Source organism: Notamacropus eugenii, chromosome 1 (genome assembly GCF_028372415.1).
Source record: "Notamacropus eugenii isolate mMacEug1 chromosome 1, mMacEug1.pri_v2, whole genome shotgun sequence".
Lineage (NCBI taxonomy): Eukaryota > Metazoa > Chordata > Mammalia > Diprotodontia > Macropodidae > Notamacropus > Notamacropus eugenii.
Genome location: NC_092872.1, coordinates 56,042,438 through 56,054,549, shown reverse-complemented (window position 1 = coordinate 56,054,549; position 12,112 = coordinate 56,042,438). Strand labels below are relative to the sequence as shown.

The 12,112-nt window shown below is 41.3% G+C and overlaps 1 pseudogene; it reads right to left on the bottom strand.

The window, feature by feature from the left end:
• Positions 1-6,136: 6,136 nt before the first annotated feature.
• LOC140501480 (ubiquilin-1 pseudogene) lies at positions 6,137-8,005 on the bottom strand (annotated as a pseudogene).
• Between the last annotated feature and the right edge of the window lie 4,107 nt (positions 8,006-12,112).

Genomic DNA, 12,112 nt, shown 5'->3' with positions numbered 1-12,112 from the left:
TCCCTCCTCCCATTTGCCCTCCCTTTCATCATCCCCCCTGCCCTGCTTATCCTCTTTTCCCCTACTTTTCTGTAGTGTAAGATAGGTTTTCATACCAAATTGAGTGTGACTGTTATTCCTTCCTTGAGCCAAATGTGATGAAAGTAAGTTTCATTTTTTTCCCTCTTACCTCCCCCTTTCCCCTTCCATTAAAAAGCTTTTTCTTGCCTCTTTTATGAGAGATGATTTGTCCCATTCCATTTCTCCCTTTCTTCTCCCAACATATTCCTCTTTCACTCCTTAATTTTATTTTTTTAGATATGATCCCTTCCTGTTCAACTCATCCTGTGCCCTCTGTCTCTGTGTGTGTGTGTGTGTGTGTGTGTGTGTGTGTGTGTATAATCCCACCAACTACCCAGATACTGAGAAAATTTCAAGAATTACAAATATTACCTTTCCATGTAGGAATGTAAACAGTTCAACTTTAGTAAGTACCTTATGATTTCTCTTTTCTGTTTATTTTTTCATGCTTCTCTTGATACTTGTGTTTGAAAGTCAAATTTTCTTTTCAGCTCTGGTCTTTTCATCAAGAATGCTTGAAAGTCCTCTATTTCATTGAAAGACCATTTTCCCCCCTGAAGTATTATACTCAGTTTTTCTGGGTAGGTGATTCTTGGTTTTAATCACAGTTCCTTTGACTTCTGGAATATTCTATTCCAAACCCTTCAATCCCTTAATGTAGAAGCTGATAGATCTTGTGCTATCCTGATTATATTTCCACAATACCCAAATTGTTTCTTTCTAGCTGCTTGCAATATTTTCTCCTTGACCTGGGAACTCTGGAATTTGGCTACAATGTTCCTAGGATCTCTTTCAGGAGGTGATTGATGAATTTTTTCATTATTTATTTTGCCCTCTGTCAGGGCAGTTCTCCCTGATAATTTCATGAAAGATGGTATCTAGGCTCTTTTTTTGATCATGGCTTTCAGACAATTCTATTATTTTTAAATTGTCTCTTATGGATCTATTTTCCAGGTTAGTTGTTTTTCCAATGAGATATTTCTCATTATCTTCCATTTATTCATTCTTTTGGTTTTATTTTGTAATTTCTTGGTTTCTCATAAAGTCATTAGCTTCCATCTGTTCCATTCTAATTTTTAAAGAACTGTTTTCTTCAGTGAGCTTTTGAATTGCTTTTTCCATTTGGCTAATTCTACTTTTTAAAGCATTCTTCTCCTCATTGACTTTTTGGACTTCTTTTGCCAATTGAGTTAGCCTGTTTTTAAAGGTGTTATTTTCTTCAGCATTTTTTGGGTCTCCTTTAACAAGTTGTTGACTCACTTTTCATGATTTTCTTGTATCACTCTTGTTTCTCTTTCCAATTTTTCTTCCACCTCTCTTACTTGATTTTCAAAATCCTTTTTGAGCTCTTCCATGGCCTGAGACCATTGCATATTTCTTTTGGATGTTTGGGATGCAGATGCCTTGACTTTTATGTCTTTTCCTGATAGTAAGCATTGTTCTTCCTCATCCTAAAGGATGGGAGAAAATAACTATTCACCAAGAAAGTAACCTTCTATTGTCTTATTCTTTTTCCCTTTTTTGGGCATTTTCACAACCAGTTACTTGACTTTTGGATCCTTTGTCAAGAGTAGCATATAGTCTGGGACCTGTAAGATCTCAGTTCCTCCAAGGTGGCACAGTCAAGCCTACACACTGGTCTGGGAGCAGCCAGAAACTTTTCTGCCCAAAATCTGCGAGTAGTAGAATTTCTTCTTCCCAACCCCCTCCAGTTCTGCTCTGCCAGCATTCAGGGCTGAGATTCAGATCAGCTCCTCAATTCCTCCAGGGACTTTGGGCAGGGGCAGGGTCACCACTCAGGGCTGAAGTTCAGATCAACTACTCAGTTCCTCCAAGGGCTTTAAGCTGAGGACTCCAACAATGGAGGCTGGGTGCTGCCTGCCACGGTTATTGCTGCTGCTACCACCTCTGCCACCACCATCTGAGGCCGGAGTTGTGTGTGGGGACCTTGCTCCCTTCTCAGTCAGCTGAAAAAACTCTCTCACTGACCTTTGGCACCTGTGGGTTGAGGGGTCTGCAAACCTTTGCTTCTGCTGGGGATTCTGCCCCCTATGCCCACTCTGGTCCTGCTCCTTGTGGTGCCATGTGGCCAAGGCTGGGCTGTGCTCCATTCCACATCAGGTGAGACAGACCTTTCCCATTGGCCTTTCAGGTCACCCTGGGTTGGAAATTTACTTCACTCCATTGTTCTGTGGCTTCTGCTGCTCTAGAATTTGTTGAGAGTCATTCTTTACAGGTATTTTATGGGCTGTGGGGGAAGAGCTAGTGTATGTACGTCTTTCTACTCTGCCATCTTGGCTCCACTCTCAGTAATTTCTTATATTGACTCTTGATATATTGAAACCATGATGGGAAAAGTTTTGATGTGGAAGGGATTACTAATCCCTCTTCCATGTGATTGCCCTTTTTATATTTATGGGTAGCTGTCATGTCCTTCCTGAGTCTTTTTTCCAGGCTAGACACACTCAGTTACTTCAATTGATCCTCCTATGTGATTATGGGCAATGATACTGGAACTGAGGAGGCATGAGTAATGCTATCTAAGACTATTGTGAAAAGCTAAACTTTGATGAAACTCTAGGTCAGTTTGAATTTATGTATCCCCAGGGAGACAGATCTAGAATCTTTGATGTTCAGCTGTTTTTCAATGGTGTCAGACTCTCTTCTTGACCCCATTTGGAGTTTTCTTATCAAAGGTACAGTTATCCCTTCTGCATCACAGGGGTTGGGGGCCAGTGTCCCCTCGATCTGGAAAATTTGTATAAAATTTTTGATCCTCCCTTCATACCAGAGGAGTCTGAATTATTATGGTAATAAAACAATGTTGATATTACACTATACCATATATATATATATATATTTTGTGCCTTTCTGAGTTCCTAAACTTCTTTATTTGTCATCTGTGGCTTCTGCAAAACTCCTCCAAAATTGCCACTTAATTTCTTAGTTGCTGACTCCTGATATATTAAAACCTTGTCAGGGAAAGTCAGGGTGTGGAAGGTATAATTGTACTGTAGTAGTTTGCCATTTCCTTCTCCAGTTCATTTTACAGTTGAGGAAACTGAGGCAAACAGTGACTTGCTCAGGGTTACACAGCTAGAAAGTGTCTGAGGCCAGATTTGAAATGAGGAAGATGAGTCTTCCTGACTCCAGGCCCAGTAATCTATCCATGGAGTCACTTAGCTACCCTGATCTAGGGCCTAGCTATTCATCATAAGTTTAGATAGTGCATAGGTCGGAGGTGTCAAACACATAGCTGGCAGAATAAAATGTAAATTGGGAAATATTTAATAAAATTAATAATAATATGACAAAATATGGATTATATTATTACATTTTAAAAACTAAGGCAACATGTAGCCTCCAGGGATCCTTATGTAGAGTAGTGGACCACATTTCTATTTATTTGATATCACTGTTGAGGTTATGAAAAGTAGTGACAGTGTCCAAAGACAGAAGGTCTACCTGGGTCCTCACCCTGGTGGAGGCAGCTTGAGCGTGATGCAAAGAGCATTGGATGTGGAATCAGACGACTTTGAATCTTATTCCTTGGCTCCCGCCCTAGAATGAATCAGTCTGCTCATGTCAAAGGATACATCAGGACTATTGCCTGGTCACTGTTTAGAGCCATCCCTCCCCACCAACAGATGAAAATTCCCATCTCCTTTTTCATGATTTAGAAGAAAGCTTTCTAGATAATGTAGCATGATAATTGCCTCTAAATAGATGTGGAAGAGGGCTTCCTTTCACTCACCTTTGAGGGTAAAGCTAAGACTAATGCCTACAAGCTGCCAGGAGGCATGTATATGCTTGATATAAGAACTTCCTAACGAACAATAAATATGCGTTTATTAAGTGCACCTACTATGTACCAGGCACTCTGCTAAGTGCTGGGGATGCAAAAAGAGGCAAGAGACAATCACTGCCTTCAAGGAGCTTACAATCTAATGGGGGAGACAATGAGGCAGTCCAAAAATAGACACTTGAAATAAGTCTGGAAAGGTAGGCAGGAGCCAGATTATGGAGGGTCTTAAATAACTAGACCTAAATGCCTCGGAATATAGTGGATTTCTCATTAATAATGATCTCTAAGCCAAGACTGGATGGCCCCTGGGAAGATATGTTACAGAGAATATTCCCGTTCATGAATTGATTAGATTAGACCTTGAGGTCCTTTCTAAGTCCATTATGAAGGTCAAAACATCATCAGGATAACCCAATGGAGATTCTTGGAGAATAATCGAAATAATTACAATAAGAAAAATGACTGACATTAATATAGTGTTTGCATGTATTTTCTTGTTTGGTCCTTCCAACAATCCTGTGAGCTCAATTTTACATATGAGATGACATATATCCATTTTTCTGAAATGGAAAATTTATTACAAGCTCTAAACCAATTTGGAAATGAATTTTTGGAAGACAATCCATGAGTAAGCCATGTCACTTCTCTGCACCCCAATTATTTGTTTAAGTGCAAAAGTTAGAGATTTATTATTATTTTGTTATTAATAGATTGTCAAATTGTCTATGACACTTTCCCACCATTCACCAGAACAGAAGTTGGTACTTAAGGAGACTGAGGAACAAAGCAGAAAGAGCTGCCATGTGAATATCATTGGTAACTCAGCTTACACTCTTCATGCCTTTGTACCACCCATCACTCCCAGGGATGAAAAATGTCTGAATAAATGGGTGGGGCAATATGGCCTCCACAACTTTTTTTTGTAGTGAGCAATTACAGAAGTAATACAATTAAAGTTCAATTTTTCCCTTGATTTTATTGGTCTGCACTCATGTTACTGAAACACATTTCAGTTTTTAAAAACTATACACAAGGGGGAAAAACTGACACAAGGGAATATTGAAACAATTAGGCAGATGTATGACTAACTTCTAGGTCATCTTTGAATTAGTCCTAAAGCAATGTAGCACCCTAACAGTTTGAGAATTAGGCAAATAGGACTTCTCTGGAAGAAAGACTGTAGAACGAAAAGTACTTACTCACATGTACTTACTATCTAGTTAGAACAGATTTTGATCTTTCATCTGTAAATTATATTTCTATACTACCAATATCTGTTTCAATTCAAATAGATTCTTGGTTACTAGGTAAAATTCTGGTCCAATTTGGAGGCAGATTTCCTCCAAAATGTCTCCTTTCTGAGCCTCTGCAAAACATAATGTTCAACTCTTCTTATAGGACTACCAAAATACTTGGGAAACAAGTGGCTCACAAACAATTTTTAATTCATTTATTACCTGTGCACAAGAGATAAAGCCAAAAGAAACTGTTTTAGTTTTACATGATGGTTAAAAGTAATTGAAATATCATGACATTTTCATTTCTAATGACTATTACTATACTTTAAATGAAGTTCTCTACACAACACTTTTGCTGAGAGATGTTTATCAAAGTGGTTGTAAGATTCTACACAAGTAGAGATATTTCACTTTCTCTCTCTCTTTTTTTTTTGGTTACAAGTGTCCTACTCAGGTATTCTATTGCAATGGATATTTCTTAAAATGCACAGCTTTAGATGTATATACTATAAAATAGACAAATTGAAGCAAAGATGTTCGGTTAGTAGTACAAATCTTATAGCACACTGCTAGCAAATATACATGCCTAACTCTCAATACTCAATGCTGCAGCACAAAGTATAGCATCAGATAATTTGTTTCTTTTTGATACTTTTTATTCTACATAAATTACTACCACAGGCTAATGCTTAATAAGCAAATAAATTGGACAGTTGCAGGACAAAACTTGTTCACCCAACTATAAAAGCTAAAATCTATTTCCAAAAATCACAGTAAATGCAGAACAAAGAGAAGTGTTGATCCATGTGAAAAAGCATTGATTCCCACTGTGGGAAAACAAAACAAAACAAAACAAAAACCTACTGTATGCCACCTTAAAATACATTGCATTGGTCTAGTTTTTAAGAGGACAGAATTTCAAGAATCCAAATAAAGCAGGTATTTTAAAGATTTAAGAGCCATTTTCAAAAATAAATTACATTTTTTTCAAGATACAGAAATGTTGCTATGACAGCAGAAAGCCCAGTAGCCTTTAAGTGGCTGCATTGATATCTCTTTCTATTGCTATTAGAGCCTGTAAGTTTAATTCACAATTCAAGAAACCCATTGGGCTGAGTTGTTCCAGTTGCTGCTGAAATTCAACTTCTGGATTTTGTAACTGAGGGTTTTGCCCTAGCAAGAGACTGCAACATTTGCTGAATAAACTGTTGGTGTCCAGGTTCTGTGGTTCCTGACGATGGACTTGTATTTTCACTAGGTGCTCAAATATACATATTAGTTCCTGGAGAGCTTCCAGTGTTTCCCAATCCCCCCAGGCCAGAAGTAAACTCTAGTATGAGCCCAGATATTTCTGTTGCTAATATCTGTAGACTCTGCTGAATCTGTAATAAGTCCTCCATCACTCTAGGGTTGGACATTGCTGATAGTGTCTCGGGATTCTGCATTTGCTGGAGGAAAGTTGGGAGCTGTTGTCTCATTTATTCTTGAAGTTGAGGATTTCCAGCAAATAGGGGATTATTCAGCTTCATCAGTGCAGCAACATCAGTTCTGACTTAGTGCCTGCATCGTGTTCCTCATGTAAGGTGCAGATAACATATTCTGCACAAGCTGCAGATTTTCAGTTATCTGTTGCAATAAGCTGTGCATTCCTGGTGTGCATTCCAGGTCCCAAATTTGGCATAGTGTTACTTTGTCCAGTACAGTCACTAGTGCTACTACTAAGACTATTATCAGTGCCACCAACACTGCTGATGGTGGTACTCCTGGTCCTTGGACTCTGGGTAGCAGACTGTGGAACTCATGGATTAGGTTATGTAAAGGATCTTTATTCTCAGCATGGGAAGGCCAAGGCTGACTTTCTTCCCACAGGGTGAATTTGAATTGTTCACCAATGAAGCAAATGGGTTACCACTAGATGATTCTTGTGCTGCATTTGACATCGATTAGTTCCTGAATATCAGTGTACACGTCTCAAAACATTTTTCTGCCTGGTATACTTTCAAGATTACTCAAGGCTCTGTCTTGATTTCTTATCATTTCCCGCATCATTGTTGGATTTCTTGCAAGTTTTGGTGTTTGTCTCATTATAGCAGGATTGTTAAATCACATGACTCATCTCTGGATTTCGTTGTATTAACTGCTGCATTTGAAGATTAGCCATAATTAGCCAACTGTCTCATCAGGTCGGGAATTGAAAGCATGATCTGAACAAAGGGATATTCCATAATATGGATCGTCATTTCCAGGTTGGGCATGAGCAGCCCCTGCATTTGACTTCGTAGTTCAGAGAAATCAGATGTATTCAAGTCCAAGCTACTCAGACTTGCAAGACCTCCAAGGCCACTTAAACCGAAAGGGTTATTATTTGTGGAAATTGGTGTGGAGTTACTATTAGGAGAGTCTAATGTGGTAGAATTCCTTCCAGCGGTGTTTGTTTGCTGAACTGGATGATGCTGAGGTCTACTTTGGGCTTTTATGACAAGGTGAACGGGAAGTCCTTCAGGTGGCTCAAAGTATCTTGATTTTTTAAAAATTTTCCAGCAAATATCAACACAAGTTGATCAGGATCGGACTTGAACCGTGTGGAGATTTTCCCCCTTAAACTGCTGGATAGAGCTGTTATTGGGCACGGCAAGTTCCTTCTTCGGGGTCTTCACAGTGAACGATGATCTTGGGGTTTCGGGCGTCGCGGCACCATCGACTGCGGCAGGGTCTGAAGGGAGGCTGCTCTCCAAGACTCAGGTGATGAGCGGGGGAGGCTTCGTGGCGGCAGCCGGCACGGAGACTGGGGTGGGGGGAAGCAGGGACGCCGAAAAGGAGGCGAAGCTTTGTTGGGGCGACGGCTCGGGCCCGGTCCTCGGCGGCCCCCGCTCGGTGCTCCGACCCGCTCACACACCCACATCTGCGAGACCCCACCGCTTCCTTACCCCCTTTTCTCTTCCTTCTCTCGCCTCCCCTCTGCCCCTGCACCCCAATTCTGTGGCACTGTGTTCTAAATCTTCTTCTGGCTCTGATGTCCTGTACTTCTCACAGGCACATGCAGAACTTTTCATTAGTATTCATCCAGGGAATTCTATTTTACTTTTTTAAATATGAAGATTTATTGAATCCAGTCATGAAGGACATTATTTTTATTTATCACGCTAAAGAAACTAAACAACTAGACAATTAAAAAAATAACTAACAATTTCTTCAAAAATACAAATTTTACAAAGGGTTAATTTAGTTGAATCTTTCCCCTTATCCTAAAATACAAAACATTTTCAACCTTGACTGAAAAGAGTGTCTTTCCACTTGAGCTCTGTTCTCCCATCCCTGATCTTTGAGGTCAAGAGCTGGAAGCGGGGTCTAAGCGCTGGTGAACAGATACTTATCCTTTTACAAATTTAACTTTGGCTTTTGGGTTGAGGAATGTGGGATTTGGGGAGGGGAAGGTGGCTGGAAGAGTGAAAGGAGTGCTATCAGCCTAAGTCACTCTGAGGGTAGTCTGGTTGAGAAGGACTCTCTTGTTCAGTTATATCCCACTTTTCAGGGTCCCATGTGGGGTTTTCTTGGCAAAGATAATAATAGAGTGATTTGCCATTTCCTCCTTCAGCTCATTTTACAGATGAGGAAACTGAAGCAAGCACCCTTAAGTGGCTTGCCCAGGGTGACAAAGCAAGTGTATGAGGTCACATTGGAGCTCAGTTCTTTCTGACTCCCCACCTGGTGCCCTGTGCAGCCCCAAAGACTCTCTTAAATTCCCACAAAAGGTACAAAACTGTTTCTCCCAGACTATACCTATTTCCACCCGTGGAGCTTGGCTTTGGGTAAAACCTTCCTTTAACCACACCCACTCTTCCCCTCCTTCCCCTCTAGAGTCCGGATGGGTGAGTAGAAGTACAACATTTTCTCTCAGGCATCCATCGAGTCATCTGTAGCCACAACAATACTTCCAATAACACTTCCTTAGACCAGGCGCAGAAGCAAACCCCAAATCCAGTTTCAACTCTTGTCTTTTAGGGAGCAATTTTATTTTATTTCACAAAAAATAAAATCACAAAAGCTCCCCATGTCCCCAGGCCACCTCTTACGGCTGGGCTGGAAATCTTCTCAGTCAAATAACCGCTGGATTTCCCCCATCTACACTCTCTATAGCAAGATACTTGACTAAAGTGAGCTTTTCTTTGTCAGGAGTACAAGCAACATGTAAGCAAAATCTCAAGGTGCAGAGTAATACTTAAGAGAAAACAGTGTCAGTTTGCCAGGCATCGGTGCAGCACAGGGGGATGGAGAGTGAAGCAGATTTCCAGGTGTTGGTAGGCACAGTCATCAGGATTCCTTCCAAGTAAATTCTTCTATAGGCAGATCAGAGAGCAAAGATGGCTCTAGCTGCTCAGCACTTAGGGTAAGTTCTCAGGTATAGCAGCCCCATTTGCTTTTCTGGCTACCCTCTCCTGTATCTGCTTACCCTCTCCTTGAAGCAGAGCAACTGAAAACATCCCAGGCAGCTTCATCCTGCCCCTTCCAGTCCCCAAAATATAATTCAGAGATCCCATCCCTTTCTGGGAAAACTAGCCTAGCACCTTGAAACACTGGGCTACATTTCCCAAAATCCTTAGTTAAAACTTGGACTCTGAACCCACCTGTGGAACAACCAAAGTGAATTCCTGTGACAGGGAGGAGGTGGGGAAAGACTATTTGATTCCTTTCTTGATGTGGCTTTAACAGGCTGAAGTCTGTAGGAAGAAATTGGGACAACCTTTGGGGAGTGAGAAAGAAGGCTAATAGATGTCACCCTGAACCTCAGGGTGTTAGAAAAAGAAGCACCTCTGGGGCAAGAGAAGCAACAAGCGTCACATCAGTGTCCTCAAAAGAAGATCACATTTGGAGTTTTAGACTCCAGGGATGACCTGTAGTGGAGAAAGTGAAAACTATGTGCACAGCCCCTGGGAAAACCATCCTCACAACTGGAATCCAGGCAGTCCTGTAGTGGTCAGAGAGCTGCTAGAACCTTAGAGTGTACCAGGGGATACCCAGAAAACTCTATGTGTATATAAGTCTATTGCTCTGAAGGCGGCAAGGAGACCCATCAGATCCAGGAATTCTAACCCAACAGGGAATAAATGTAGGACAATAAGCCCTGAAGGATTAGCCTAAGTATTTCTAAGAGGAGCTGCTGAGAAAGGTTTTTAGTGACCATTTAGCCACTGGTTAATTAAGCCTTGTGCCTGCCCCAGCTCTGAACAGCTTTCCACTTTAGGGTAGAGGGTCCCTATCATCTTCCCACTCTAGTGCAAAGAATGCTCATTCTTCACAGATGGCTTTCTTTCCAACAGAGTCACCACCTTTTTGCAGGAATTTTATTGTTATTAAGAATATGATTCTTATTTTTTTGTCCCAGAGGATTTTTTCCTTTCCTTCACAATCATATCATCTCTAGGCCTCGATCTGAATCATACTTAATATATTCCTTATATATCCCTTTTATTCCTGGCCTCTTTTATGATTGGCTGGGCTTGGGCAGGGACTGGGGCGGGGCAGGGGCAGGGGCAGGGGCAGGGGCAGGGGCAGGGGTTATCCCTTCACCTGGGGCTCTGAAAGCCAAATCAAAGCTAATTTTACAGCTACCTTCCTTCAATCCTTTCTTCCCTATCTGCTTCCCCAGTCCAATGCAGGTTACCTGGGAACCAGGAGGTCTGGTCTTACTCTCTGGGAAGCTCATAGCCATTTTTGTGATACTATTTTCAGCCTTTTCCTATTGCCCGGCATGTTGAAGTTATAAAGGCTTTTACCCCAGGGGTCATAGCTTTTATCTGTGCTCCAACTAAGATCAAAGCTTTCTTATTTAGACTCTAATAGAGTCATTCATGATAAAAGGGCATTACCTTTATACTTTCTGAGGACAAACTTGAGATGAGAACCTGCATCTTTAGGGGCATCCTTTGACTGTTTTATTGTCTGAGAATGACACTTTTCTTACTGTTTTTCATGGTTTAAGGGGGTGTTCACTCAAATTCAATCTCTGATATACACTTTGATTGCATTAACTACCATCCTTCCTTGTGGGGGCAAGACAACGAACTGATTCTGGCTGACATTTCCAAACTGTAGGTTCTGGCCCTCATTAGTCATGAAGCTGAGGTACTGGATGCATTCCACATAGCTGCCAGCCATTAGGATAATGTGCTCTTCTGGTCTCAGGATGGCTTCCTGCACAGAGTCCATGGGGTTACCATATCTGATGCTGCACTCATGCCCACCATACCTGGATGCTGGGAGACAAAACACATAAAAGGGCCCCAGAGTTGGTCCTAATTAGGTCATTCCATCACTTACCTTTTCACACAAATTGTAGAATATCAAAGTTCCTTTTCATAACATCCCAATAAATTCATTTAGTCTCTCCTTAGCAGCCTAGTTTGGAAGCCAGATGGCCTGGTGGGCTGGTGGACCAAGTGCTGGGCTTAGAGTCATGAATTTAGTTCAAATCCATCCTCAGAGACTTACTGTGTGACTCTGGGTAAGTCACTTAACCTCTATTTATTTCAATTTCCTCAACTGTAAAATGGGTTAATGGCAATGTCTGCATCCCGGGCTTGGGGGCAAATGAGATGACATTTGTAAAGTGCTTAGCACAGTATCTGGCACATAGGAGGTACCATATATAAATGCTTTTCCCCCTGCTTCCTCCCCATCCCCCTCCCCAAGGCTCCCAACTGATGGGAGACTTACTACCTCTATCTCTCCATTATCCTTCCAAATCATGTCATGTAGATGACAACCCATATCTAGCCTTGGTGCTAGCTTAGGTCATTGGCAGGATATTCCACAGCCTAGGTCAAATCAAAGAAGAATAACAGGAAGATTGAATGTGAGAGGTCTCCCTCTCCGATCTTTTAAAAGTCTAATATCACCATGCTCTTGTGTGCGCAACTAGATGTACCCTTCCCCAAAGTGATTCCTCCTGGATTGATTCCATTGTTTCAAAAAGTGGAAGTGACTTTTCCAGTGTCTTCTGCATTCATCT